The 8732-nt window shown below is 45.8% G+C and overlaps 1 long non-coding RNA gene across 1 annotated transcript; it reads right to left on the bottom strand.

The window, feature by feature from the left end:
* Positions 1 to 1203: 1203 nt before the first annotated feature.
* LOC121132874 lies at positions 1204 to 2762 on the bottom strand. The gene is made up of 2 exons (XR_005869577.1): positions 2384 to 2762; positions 1204 to 2070 (listed from the first exon to the last, which is right to left on the bottom strand). It is a non-coding gene; the product is annotated as an uncharacterized LOC121132874 (long non-coding RNA).
* Positions 2763 to 8732: the final 5970 nt, after the last annotated feature.

Here is an 8732-nt window from a genome sequence, read left to right as displayed (position 1 = left end):
GATGGTAATTCTACAAGCCTTTAAGCTCCGGCTGCCTAGTTCTCAGCTATGGGATGTAGTTCGCCAAGGTCTTAGGCAGGATTTTCCCTGGCCTATTGAGACATCGGCATTTAGAACAGTGGTCCTCCTCAACCTTCCTACTGCTTTGACCCTTTAATACCATTCTTCATGAGGTGGTGAAGACAACCACAAAATTAATTTTTGTTGTGACTTCATAACTGTAATTTTGCTACTTTTATGAACTGGGATGTACATGTCTGATATGCAGGGTGATGGTCTTAGGTGACTCCTGTGAAAGGGGTCACTGAAATCCAAAGGAGTTTCCGACCCACGGGTTGAGAAACATTGCTTTAGAGACTGTCTTTTTACTTTTAGGTAGAAATGCTATGATAGCTCTGCAAGGAAACTTGAGACTTTTTGTCTGTGTCAGGAACAGCAGGGTGGAGTCAGAGAAAGTAGCAACATGAAAACTGACATGTCTCATTCCTTATGCTGATAGTCTGGAAGTAGGTATCTATCTATCTATCTATCTATCTATCTATCTATCTATCTATCTATCTATCCATCCATCCATCCATCTATCTATCATTTTTAAATACAGGGTCTCTTGCAACCCAGGCGTGCCTCAAGCTTACTATATAGCCACTGATGACCTTGAAGGTCTTATCCTTGGAGATGGGCCTTTTGTGGACACCTATGGGGATTAAAGTGTAAATAAGATGAAGAAATCGGTCTCAATCTCTGTTATGATCATATGTAAAGTAGGGGTTGGTGAAAACTCCAAGTTTGACTTCTCACATCCATTTGGTGCCCAACACATTTGTTTTTTTTTTTTGGAAGTTGTTTAAAGATCATATTTTAATTTTATTTAAATGATGCTACTTAGGTTCAAGAGTTGCAATGATAAGTGATTGATTGGGTGGGGGGCAGTTTTTAGGGAGGTTGCTTGGCATATTACAAAACAAGGTTCTTACAGGCTCAGCTAGGCACTGAACAGACGTTTGGCCATGGAAGAGGGAGTATTGAGGAAATGGAGGCTGGTGCTAAGGTCAGAAGGGGTCCTGTAGCCTTGGAGGACTCAGGAAGTAGGACAGAGGGCAGCCCCCCCCCCTGCTAAACTGGGGAAGGACTAATTGTTAAGATGACCTTTGAGTCCCAGGCCCGGTCCTTGACTGAGGTCTGAGCGTTTTCTGATGCCACAGAGACGCTTTTAAACATAGATTTATTAAGATTCTGAAAGTTGTGATCGCCCCAGGCACATTGGCCAGGGAGTTTTTGGAAGGTCTTCAAGAGTGTGAGGGGGTTTGGGCTGTGAGGGGGCGATGCCGTTCCAATATGACTTCTCCTTGTCCCAGATGGAAACTTACAGGGATGCTGGCTCCCTAAGAACATATGGAAGACACCGTTCCTTTGCCAGTGACAAAGAGCTCCAGAGACCCCAAGCAGAGCTTGGACCAGGCTGTAGTCCCAGCTATGTGAGAAGCTGAGCAATTAGATCACAGCTGTCCAGTCTTTCCTTCTGATGGGGATGCCAACACATTTGCTCATTGTGAGGGAGCACTAAAGAGTGGTCTCCGTGGTCATAGCTCCCTTTTCAAACGGCTTCCATGTACTTAAGTGTACCCCTAGGATCCTACGTGTTGGCCGGTTTGCTACCAGACTGAGCAATGGCAGAAGAAAATGGACTTGAGACTTGGTGACCCTGGATCCCCAAATTTCCAAGGAAAAGAACAGAGCCCATTCTGACCCTGGCCTTGCGCTAAGGTGACTGTCCTAAGCTGGGGGCAGCTTGTTAAAAGGTGTGATTCCAATTTTCTGACTCTTGCCGGAGACCTGGAACTCCCCCCTGGGACCACGGCAGGCCCCCTCCACCGCCCAAACTGAGCAAGAGATGTTTCTCAGGACCGACTGTTGTTAATAACAGCTTGTTTGCTCCTCCTTGCACCAGCTCCAACAGGGTGGGGGAGGACAGATGTCCCATCGCGGGGCAGAGCCGGAGTGGAAGGCTGAGGCTCCACAGACACTCGCTTTCGAGATGGGAGTCTGTGCTGGAGCCAGGCCCGATGAGCCCTGGGAAAGAGAGACCGAGCGAGCCTTGCTTTGGATTAATCAGCCGCATCCCCAGCTGTGCCTGAGTTGGGGGCCTGGCACCCCCGCAGGCGGCGGCGGTGGCTGGGGGTGCTGGGGAGAGCAGACAGGAATGCCTAGGGAAGCTCTTCCCAGCCGGCCCTGGAACCCACCCCCCTCCACCCCCACCCCGCCCCCTCCAGCCCCATCCCGCTCACACTTCCCTCCAGGCTGCCCCCCTTCCCCTCTGCCGCCCCCGCCCTCTGCCGCCCCCGCCCTCCCCCGTCCCATTCCAGAGCACAGATAAAAGTGGAACCTGAGCAGCGAATGTTTGTGGTGTTGCGCCAATCGAGGGTCCCATCTCCAAGGTAACGGGCACACTTCACAGCCCTGTGAACAGATGGTCAGTGAGCAACAGGCAGCATATGTTCCCGTGAGCCCTGACGCAGGCACAGATGGAGGGCAGGCAGGAGGTGGGCCTGGGACATCCTGACATTTCCTTCTCTCCCTTCTCATTGGGGTGCATTGTCAGAGGGCCCTGACTGAAATTAGCGTTCTGGGGGGCTGCTGTGCGGCTACTGAGGCCGCCGCGGTGCGGCTTCAGTCTTGCTTAACGGGGGGTGCACGTCGGTAGCCACGGGGGCCACCCAGCCTCATGTAGCAGCTGTTGCCTCGCCCGTCTGCATTCTCAGCTTCCAGTTTATATGGCTGTTCACAGCAGAAACCGCACTTCGCCTTTGTGAACGGGATCAAAGGAGGAATAACGGTGTCCTGAGAGGCGGCGGGGAACTTAGAAGTTGGAAATGTGCTTTCAGACTTGCTGAGCTCTGGCTAGGGTGACACAGTGACCTCAGCTTCCTGTGGCTTGGATAGTCTCTGGGGTGGATCGACCTTCGCAAAGGCCGAATGAGATGTCGCATGTTGCTCTCCACCATCTTGAACGTGGGATTTATTCAAGGGGGTCTTGGTGAAGAGTCAGTAACACAGGCACTGCTACAGAGCTACCTTATACTGACTGTATCTGCTAATCTCACAAGGATACATCTCCAGCCACCAGCCAGCCAGCTCCAAAAAGGCCATGTGGACACTGGGCTGAGTCTATATGTATCCAGCAGGGTGGGTGAAGGGTTGGGCATGGGCTCAGGGGCCACCAGAGGCTGAATACTTTGTCCCTAGGCTCGTGACTGCAGTGTCTGCTGGTCCCTGGACCCCAAAGTGCTCAGTGGGCAGAGTCTCTATGACTTCATTCTGCCCTTGACCTATTGTAACATTGACTGGATTCATGAATTCCCTGCTCTTTTGAAACCCATACTTGTTTGACTTGTCCTCTGGTGACCCTGGAATATTAGTTAGGGTTACTATTGCTGTGACAAAACCCCATGACCAAAAGCAGCTTGTGGAGGAAGGGGTTTATTTGTCTTACATATCCCAAATCACAGTTCATTGAGGGAAACCAGGGCAGGACTTGAACCAGGTGGGTACCTGGAGGCAGGAGCTGAATCAGAAGCCAGAGGGGAATGCTGCCTACTGGCTTTTTCAGCTTGCTTTCTTATAGAACCCAGGACCACCAGCCCTGGGGGTGGCCCTGTCCACATCAATCACTAATTACAGGATTGCCTACAGGGATTCTCTCCCCGCTTGTGTCAATTGACATAAAAGCCTGGCCAGGATACATAGGCAATGTCCACGGTTTCCTGCTCACTGCAGGAATGTCTGTAGACTGCTGTTTGAGTAGGGCTCTAACTGATAACCTGCTAATGTGCCTTCAGGTTTCTGCTCCTCCACACGCAGTAGAAGGAGCCGGCACGAAGGAGCTCTCAGGGGGTAAACGGAGGGGACCTCGGTAGTTCTTTCCAAGCAGATCGCGTGAAAGGAGGGATCAGAGAGACAAAGTTAATTTGATCGCTTGGCGGTGTGTGTGCGGAGATAAGCATGGCAGGAACGAACTTTATGTGTCACTTGAGATAGCCCCCTATTGCCGGTATTGGGGATTGAATTCAGGGCTGAGAGTAAGTACTCTGCCACTGAGCCCTTATGCTTTCGCTAAGTTCCCCAGGCCGGTCTTGAACTCCTCCATGGCAGAAGACTTGCAATCCTACTGTTTCATCCTCCTGATTTGTGTGTGTGAGGGTGTGTGTGTGCTCTATGTGTGTTAATATTTTTGAGGCTTGTGGCCCAGGCTAGCCTTTAACTCACAGCAATTCTCCTGCCTCAGACTCTCAAGTTGGGGTTACAGGCATGAGCCATCACTCTTGGCTTTCTTCTCTTTTAATTTAGGTTTCATAGCTGAACATTGTCTCAGCACAGCTATTACTGCATTTCCTAGGTTTTGTTCCATGGCATTTTCATTGATCTCCTCTTCTAATCGTTCAGTACCATGGGTATTGCCACCTTTTTGTGAAATTTCCAGTTTTCCTTGTGTTGCCCATTTCTAGCTTCATTTCACTGTGGCTGGAGAAGACATTTTGCACATATTAGCTTTTGAATCTGTGAAGACTCATTTTATGCTGGAGAGATGGTTAAGAGCACTGCCCGCTTTTCCAGAGGACCTAGGTTCAATTCCCAGCAGCCATAAGGCTGTTCAAGACTGTATGTAACTCCAGTTTCAGAGGATCTGTGGGCACCAGGTATGCAAGTAATATACAAACATACATGCAGATAAAACAAAAAAAAATAAATCTTTACTCCCCCCAAAAGTACTCATTTTGCTGGACATTGTACTGCATACCTGTAATCCTATTAGGAGGTTGAGGAAGGAGGACTGAGTTTGACTAGCCTTTGACCTTAAAAATAAACAAAAATTCACATTCTGTATCCTCACAAAATGGTCTGTCTTTATCCTCACTTCTTCCAATGTTCTTATAGTGAGGCTTTGATTCCCTTATCATTTCCTCGAATGTATATTCTACAGCTAATCTATCTGGTTTCTGTAGGGATTACATGTATCATACCAAAGTTGCAATAATACAGTCTGAATCTGCCACAAATCACTTCCTCATATACCATATGGCAGGTAACAGAGTAGTATATTTGTCTTTCAAAACATATAGGAAAAGCAGAGTTGCAAATCAAAATTGTAATAAATTTAGCTTTTTTTTTTTTAAACTGCCCATGTAGTTACCTTTCCTGGAGTTCTATTGTGCAAATAAAGCCTGTCTGAGGGTCAGAGAATGGAGCTTGCCACTAACTAACCATAGAGGGAAGTGAGGTAGCTGGGCAGACACAGGATATAAGCAGGGGGAAGCAGGAACTCGTATTCTTGTCTGCTGAGACGCTGAGGAGGCAAGGTGTGCCATGGCTTGCTCCTTCTCTCTGATCTCTCATCACTTTCCTCTATATCTGACTCTGGGTTTTTATTACTTAGACCAATTAAGAACTCCATTTACGGTCTATATTTTTTCACTTGGTTTTGTTGCTGTCTGGTATCCTTTCATTTTAATTAGAGGGGCTTTCTTTTTTCATGTCTTCCTTTAAAAATTTTAAACTGCTTGTCATTTTTTATAACATGTTTTTTTCCTGTGTGTGTGCCGAGGTGAAGATCTGAAGACAACTCATCTTTGTGGGTGTAGGGATCTGACTTAGGACCTCAGGCTTTGTAACAGTGCCCTTCACCCGCTGGGCCGCCACGCTGGCCTCATTTTTGCATTTCCTACAAGGCTGGTATAATGGCGAGTGAATCCCTTCAGCTTATGCTTATCGGGAATACCTTAACCTCGTCCTTATTTTATGAAGATAGGTTTGCCTGATAAAGAACACTTGGTTGACAAGTTTTCTTTTGCATTCAATTTTTAAAAAGTTATTTACGTGCATGTGTACCATGTACATGAAATACCCATGGAGGCCAGAAGGCCATCAGATCTCCTTAGAACTGAAGTAGTATTGAGATGCCCCACATGGGTGTTGGCTGCTGAGCCGTCTCTCCAGTGTCTCTTCTGCATTTTGAATAATATATATGCGTCTTCTATTTTCCAAGGCTTCCAAAAAAAAACCCAGTGATAATCTTGGGAGTCCCTTGTTTATAATAAGTTATTTCTCACTTGCTATGGTCATGATTCTGTGTCGTCTGTCCTCATCTGTCTGCATCTTTCCAAATGCGTCCTGTTTTCTTGGATGCACACCTTCTTCTTTGGGGGAACTTGAAAACAATTTTCTGGGCTCCTTCTCTCTGCACAACATTTTTAAAGCATGGTGGCTGTGGTGGCGTGGATGAATCATCCCCGTAGTCTCGGACACTTGAACACTTGGCTCCTCATTTGTGGTGCTCTTTGGGAGGCTTAGCAGGTGTGACCTTACTGAACACAGGGTGTCACCCTGAGGCCTCGTTCCATTCCTAGGTTGCTCTGCTTGTGCTTGGTCCCAGCTCCCATGCCTCTACTCTGCCTGTGGGACCTTAAGCCTAGATAAACTGTTCTCCACATCTTCTTGGTCATGGTGCTTCACCACAGCACTAGAAAAATAGTTAACACAGGGTTCCATGGGTTCTTTAACTTGTTTCCTTTTATTCATTACTTTTCTAAGGCTTACTAACTTCCAAGTTTGCTCTTTGTCTACTCAGATCACCTCTGGGGAAATTTTAGTTTGTTATTACACTTTTTTTTGGTTCCTTTATACACACACACACACACACACACACACACACACATATTAAGACTCATTTTTGTTCATACATTTCTTAACAGATGTTCATGCCTTCCTTTATAGTTTTGGGTACCTTTAAGATTTAAAGTCTTGTGCAATGAGTGACTCTGTTGTTGTGATTTTTTTTCTGGGATAACTTGTTTATCTCTAGCTTTCGAATATACTACATTTTCCTGATTCTTTGTGTTTGTGACTTGTGGATGGAAACTTAAAATGATGAGTCTTATGGAAACAGTCTCAGGGCTTGTTTTTTGATGATTAAAGGGTATCTTGGTGCTGTGAGTCAAGCTGAACGAAAAGCCTGGAGTCGTCTCCGTCTTTCCCCACTATTTTGCTGGACTGCTAAATTTGCCTTTGCACTAGGTTGCTTTTGAAAGTCTTGATCATTAAGAGACTGGCTCCCTAAGTGTCAAAATTTTGTATTTATTTTTATTTTTTTGTGTGTGGGTGTTCTGCCTGTGTGTATGTCTATGAGCCACATGTGTTCTGTGAGACATGGTTGTGAGTCACCCATCCTGTGGGTGCTGGAAACAAACTCAGGTCACTGAAGAGCAGCCAGCACTCTTAACTGCTGAGATGTCTCTCCAACCCCTAATTAATCTTTACCCACAAGTGTTGTTCCTTAAGCTGCTGGAGCTGACACATGACAGCTAGCCTCTGTGCCCAGTTCTCAGGGAACAAAAACAGCAGTTGCTACACAGCACCCCATTCGGAGGGCAAGGCGTTCTGCTCATTGGGCTCTGGCAGCCTGAATCAGAAATACACACAGGGCTGTCACTGGCTAAGCAATTGAAATACGTGGAGAGTAACTACAATGCACCAATTAAGCTTACTTGGCGGCCAGCTTCAACATACATGCGAGTGTGACTCCTGATGCTTCCTGATTTATTGTCTGTGACATCACGTCCCTTCTATGAGTTTTAAATGTAGTACCTTTATTAGTATTTCTAAAATAAGTTTGCAAGTCATTTCCTCAATAAATATTTTGGGATGGTGAGTTAATTACTGTGGGCCTAATTCATAGATAGGGTCTGTGAACTGTCCACATGTGTTCAAAAAGGATAAAAACCAAAAGGCATTTACTGCTCAAATGTATGTCATTTTTATTGTGCTTGGCGTGCTAGTTTCTAAAGTAACTGTGCTACCTATCCTTATGTTTCACTTGCACTCTGGAACTGATTCCAGCATAAAGAGTGTAAGTGGCCTTCCTTTTTCCGCTCTGTGTTCTAGTTCATATCACATTTTACATACATTTTAGAATATATTTCTAAAAATATTGACCGACAATATTGTTTTCTGAGCAAGAAAACATGCCTTTACTTTCCACCTCACTCAGAAGTACTCATCACTTTCCATGTAACAGTCCAGAGTTGTCCTGGTGCCTTTACAGTTAAGTTGCATAGTAATGCCTGCCCGTAAGAGAAAGAAATCGCTTATTTCTTTGCCCAACTCTGTTTCACACAGTCCCTGCACTCCACGGGCTGAAGCGCTCATTCTATGAGAGCACACTCTTGGAAAGGATATATGGGTCGAATTTTTTGATTTCTGAAAATGTGTTGATTTTTCCTACTTTAGGGACTCTGACTCTGAGATTCCAGGCTCAATGTTATTTTCCTATAAAGAAAAAGAAAGAGATGGCATGCCTACCTAAAAAGATGACAGGAGGTTATAACTGAGGCCTTGGAACTCACAGGTCTGTTTGGGCAATAGAATAGGACCTTGTCTTGAAAGACAGAAAGAAAGAAAGAAAGAAAGAAAGAGAGAGAGAGAGAGAGAGAGAGAGAGAGAGAGAGAGAGAGAGAGAGAGAGAGAGAGAGAGAGAGAAAGGAAGGAAGAAAGTGAAGGAAGGGAGGGAGGAAGGAAGGTGAAGTATGAGTAAAAAAACCTACCATATTTTTATTTTAAATTGATATGTGGAAATTCTACCACAAGACTTGACTGGGAAACAGCATAAGCGATATTCTCACTGGCAAAGCTCTGCACTGGTGTTTTAAATGAGATACCTATCCCACCAACACAATGGCTTA

The sequence above is a fragment of the Mesocricetus auratus genome, unplaced genomic scaffold (genome assembly GCF_017639785.1).
Source record: "Mesocricetus auratus isolate SY011 unplaced genomic scaffold, BCM_Maur_2.0 Super-Scaffold_100018, whole genome shotgun sequence".
NCBI classification, from domain to species: Eukaryota; Metazoa; Chordata; class Mammalia; order Rodentia; family Cricetidae; genus Mesocricetus; species Mesocricetus auratus.
The sequence above is the reverse complement of the archived record's forward strand: the minus strand, read 5'-3'. Positions and strand labels throughout refer to the sequence as shown.